Here is a 5,868-nt window from a genome sequence, read left to right on the forward strand (position 1 = left end):
CTAAACTTGTAAAAACATAGAGTAAACTGCTGGTTATCAGAGGCTGACGTGTGGCTTGCAACTAGTAGGTAAATACTATGGAACATAGTGATTATAGACAACAACATTGTATTAAAAACATGAAGCTTCCTGAAAGACTAGATCTTAATTGTTCCATCCACACACACATAAACCCACAAATAATTATGTGACATGATAGAGGTGATAGCTGATGGTACAGTGGCAATCATATTGCAATATAAATATGTCAAACCCATATGTTGTATTCCCTAAATTTATATAATGTCATACGCCAAATACGTTTCATTAAAAAAAAACCCAAGGGGCGCCTGGGTGGTTCAGCAGGTTAAAGCCTCTGCCTTTGGCTCAGGTCATGATGTCAGAGTCCTGGGATCGAGCCCCGCATCGGGCTCTCTGCTCCTCAGGGAGTCTGCTTCCTCCTCTCTCTCTGCCTGCTTCTCTGCCCACTTGTGATCTCTGTCTGTCAAATAAATAAAATCTTAAAAAAAAAAAAGAAAACTATTTAAAAGCATATAGTATAAAGGGGATAGCACAAAGGGAATAGGTCAGAAACAGAAAAACAGAGGCCCAGAAAGTTGAGGTAAGCATTTGTGGCCCTTTTCTTCTGTGTTCTTTGTTGGAGGACAGGGAATGGGGTTGGCAGGAGGTTGTGTGTGGGAGGAAGGTAAGTACCTATGGGGCCTCACTGAGCAGTTGGTGTCCAGAGTCCCCAGAAAGAGGAGCTGCAAAACTCCTTGCTCTGAATGACCCCAGGAGGACTGCATCATAGCAGTAAGGGTGACCAAGAAGCAAACATGGTTCTCTGAACCAGCTTAGTTTAGATTCACCTTAATCCATGGAAACTGGATTGAGAAGATTCCAGGCTGCTAGTGGCTCCAGGCACCTATCTGAAGCAATGACAGATTATTTCTAGAGGAAAATAACATCATCTTAGCCCTAAAGATATTATTTCCAAAATTTTACAAATAAAGGATGTGTTCACCATAAAGCATAATTTGGAAACTTGAGAAGGTAAGAGCACACAAGAAAATAAACAGAAATGGTAGACAATAGAAAAAGATGGGTAAGGACTTCTGTTTTGGGACCTATCAAAGAATAAAATATAGAATATTTAAAGGTACTGGTCAATTCCAGGGTATAAAGCCAATTAAAAAAGTTTAAATCATACATAGTGTTAGTTCCTACTTGACATTATGATAGAAATTAAGAAAGATGATTAGGAAATCTCCATGCTTGGAAAGTAAGAAATATATATCAGATAATTGGTAGGACCAAAAAGGAATCACAATAGAAACCAGATAACATTTGAAACTAAATGATAATAAAATAGTAGCTAATAAAACTTGTGAGGTGCAATGAAAGCATTACTTCGAGGGTAATTATAGCTTTAAAATAAAATGTTAGAAGAAATAAGGCCAATAAATAATGAGTGAAAGAAGAAAAAGATAAATTCCACAAGGGCTATCAGAGAAGAAAACAGTAAAGATAAGAGTAGAAATTAGTGGGGCGCCTGGGTGGTTCAGTGGGTTAAAGCCTCTGCCTTCATCGCAGGTCATGATCCCAGGGTCCTGGGATCGAGCCCCGCATCAGGCTCTCTGCTTAGCAGGGAACCTGCTTCCCCCTCTCTCTCTGCCTGACTCTCTGCTTACTTGTGATCTCTGTCTGTCAAATAAATAAATAAAATCTTTAAAAAAAGTAGAAATTAGTTAAATAAAAAATAAGCATATAATAAAGAGTATTAGTAAACCCAGAAGTGACGTAATTGTTGAGAGAGAGAGAGATAAAGCATAAATAAATATCAGGGATGCAAAAAAGATACCATTGCAGATCCTGCTAACATTAAAAAGAGCAAAAGAGGATATTAGAAATAGAACAACTTTATAACTAAAAATTAAAAAAACTTAATGATATATATAAATTCCTAAAAATACGATCTAACAAAACTGTTAAAGAACAATCTAAATAGTACCATAATACTAAAGTAACAATCTATTATATAATCCATAATTATAAACACAATTCCTACAACTCATGTTGATAAAGCTTAAACAATGAAATCTACAAAATATTTAAAGTCTTGTACAATCTTTTCCAGAGAATAGGAAAAGCAGAAATATTACTAAATGCATTTTATGAAAGCAGAATGATCTTGATATCAGAGCCTGATGAGAATATAAAAGAAGGAAAATTATAGGATTATCTCACACAAAAGAGTAAATGAAAACATCCTAAATAAAGAAACCACAACAAAAAACAAATTCAAGAGTAATGAGATGTGTATGTATGTATTTGTAGAGAGAGAACACATTATATATATATGTATGTAGTATGTTATGTGTAAGTATTTGGAATGTGTAAATAAAAAAAGCAGGTATTCCAAAAACAGAAACTGGGTTTAACATTGAAAAAAAAATCCATTACTGAAATTTCCAAAGTCAGAGAATAAAGGAGAAATATTACATGATTATCTCAGTAGATAAAAAATAACATTTGTAAAATTCAACATCCATTCATACAAAACATTCACAAACAGCTAAGACTAGGGGTGCCTGGATGGCTCAGTTGTTAAATGTCTGCCTCCAGCTCAAGTCATGATCTCAGAGTCCTAGGACTGAGTCCCACATTGGGCCTCTCTCTGCTCAGGGCGTGGGGAGTCTACTTCTTCCTCTCCCTCTGCTACTCTCTGCTACTCTCTCTCTGTGTCAAATAAATAAATAAAATCTTTTTAAAAAAGGATAAGACTACAAGTGACCTTTTGAAAAGTGATAAGTATATCTACCTACAGGGAATATTATAGCTGGATAATCAGAATTAATAAGAAATCTTAGGAAGTTTGCCAGATATGATTTCATGATATGGAAATCAATTTATTTTTATACACTTGAAACAAACAAGATGAGGTGATATTATTAAAAATTTGGATATATGTAATATATAATTTTTGTGCATATATATATATATATACACCCCCACACACCCATCTTACTTATCCATGTACTGATGAACACTTGGATTGCTTCCATATCTTAGCTATTATAAATAATTCTGCAATAAATAGTATCTTTTCAAAATAGTGTTTTTTGGGGGGCGTAAGTAGTCAGTAGTGGAAATACTGGATTATCTATTATTAAATTTTTGAGCAAACTCCATACTGTTTCCAAAGTGGCTGCACCAATTTACATTCCTACCAATAGGCCAGAGATTTCCCTTTGCTTCACATCCTTGCCAACACTTTTTATTTAACTTTTTTATAATAGCCATTCTAATTAATGGGTGTGAGGTGACCTCTCATTGTGGTTTTGATTTGCAATTTCCAGATGATTAGTGATGTTGAACATTTTTTCATATGTCTGTTGGCCATTTGTAGATCTTTCTTGGAAAAATATCTATTCAGGTCCTCTGTTTCAAATTGTAATATTTGAGGGTTATTTTTGGTGTTGAGTGGTAGGAGTTCTTTATATATTCTGGATATTAATCCTTTATCAGATATATCATTTACAAATATCTTCTCCCATTCAAATGGGTTACCTTTTTGTTTTGTTAATGGTTTCTTTCACTGTGAAAAAACTTTTTACTTTATTTTAAATTTTAAATTAATGATACTGCTGTTTTAGAGTGGTACTATTTATTTATGTTTATGACAAGATACTGTACCTTCTATGCTCATGCTCACCAAGGCTCTAATTTAGTCTCTGGAAAACATAACAGAGCCATCCACTTGAAGGTGATAGTTGTTTTAGAAGATGCTTAAACTTTATAAACTCAAGGATTTTTATAACTCAAAGCCATTTTCTAAACCATACTTTCTTTTATTCTAAAGAAATGGTAGCTTGATTATAGGCTTTTTTCAGATATCTAAATTAATTTGAGAGGGGAAATAGAATCTAATTAATCTTTCATAATAGTTATTAATTATAATTTCTGTGTACATAACAGAAAAGATATAAATAGGTATTTATGGAATCAATATATATGGTATGAATATATGGATATATAAAAATATATGTGATATGTATGTATGTGAATATACATTGATAATATAATTGTGATTTTTCCCCCATTGTAAATATGCGTAAGAGTGATCATCAATTCTGGAGTTATTTGGCAAGTACTTTTAATTGTGTCTTTATATATTTAAAATGTTCCTAGCTATGATGGATCACTGCTAACAGTTATCCTTGGATAGTTGGTATGCTATGCTATGTGGAGTTTGGAATGAATACCTGTTTATTCATGTCTAGTAAATCTAGGCTACATATAATCAACATCAGAAATTGATTCAATTTTATAACAGACTAGTAGATATGAATTTGGTTTTAGGCATTAATTATTCATAAGATCAATTATTATTTTGATTCTCACATTGGCTTTTTTAGAATTATTGTCTGGTTAATGCCAGTGTCTTTGCCTACATAATACCTAGATAATTCATGCTTTTGTCTATAGATGTTTTCCTGTGTACGTTAGAGGATACTACTTGTCCCCAATTTATTTCATTTTTAAAAATTTTATTTCATTTTTAAAAAAGATTTTTAAAACAATTTTTCCATATTTACAATGTCTTTGCAAACTTTCACTTGTAATTTAAGCAATATTTTGAACAATACTCAGAAAATGTGACTCACTATTATACAATTGTCAGAGATAACATGAATAATTAATGTTTGTTGTTGTTTTCACAGATCATATTCTTTCAATAGATTTTCCTCTTATAAAATTGCCAGAGAAGGTGAAAAATAATTTGAGTCCCAACTTGCAATATTTAAAATTTCTCAGTTGTTACATACTGCTACATACAAAATAGCTTAATTGTTATATACTGTTTAGCTATCCTATTAAAAATAGAGTAAGGCATGAAAGAAAATCTATGCTCTTTACGATGACAATAAAATAGTATATATTTATTTGATGCATAATCGTTTAAAGATATTTTTATATGTATGACATTAAAATGAGATTTTATGTCTTGTTATTTTTTTAAAAAATTTTTATTTAAATTTTTTGTTTTTTTTAATAAACATATAATGTATTTTTAGCCCCAGGGGTACAGGTCTGTGAATCGCCAGGTTTACACACTTCACAGCACTCACCACAGCACCCCCCCCAATGTCCATAACCCCACCACCCTCTCCCTACCCCCCACCCCCAAGCAACCTTCAGTTTGTTCTGCGAGATTAAGAGTCTCTTATGGTTTGTCTCCCTCCCATTCTCATCTTGTTTCATTTATTCTTTTCCTAACCCCCCAAACTGCCTATGTTGCATCTCCACTTCCTCATATCAGGGAGATCATTTGATAGTTGTCTTTCTCCAACTGACTTATTTTGCTAAGTATAATACCCTCTAGTTCAATCCATGTCATCACAAATGGCAAGATTTCATTTCTTTTGATGGCTGCATAGTATTCCATTGTATATATATATATACCACTTCTTCTTTATCCATTCATCTGTTGATGGACATCTAGGATCTTTCCATAGTTTGGCTATTGTGGACATTGCTGCTCTAAACATTTGGGTGCACGTGCCCCTTTGGATCACTACATTTGTACCTTTAGGGTAAATACCCAATAGTGCAATTGTTGGGTCATAGGGTAACTCTGTTTTCAACTTTTTGAGGAACCTCCATGTTGTTTTCCAGAGTGGTTGCACCAGTTTGCATTCCCACCAACAATGTAGGATGGTTCCCCTTTCTCCACATCCTCGCCAGCATCTGTCATTTCCTGACTTGTTAATTTTAGCCATTCTGACTGGTGTAAGGTGTTATCTCACTGTGGTTTTGGTTTGTATTTCCCTGATGCTGAGTGATGTGGAGTACTTTTTCATGAGTACTTTTCATTCATCTGGATGT

This window comes from Mustela nigripes, chromosome 6 (genome assembly GCF_022355385.1).
Source record: "Mustela nigripes isolate SB6536 chromosome 6, MUSNIG.SB6536, whole genome shotgun sequence".
Lineage (NCBI taxonomy): Eukaryota > Metazoa > Chordata > Mammalia > Carnivora > Mustelidae > Mustela > Mustela nigripes.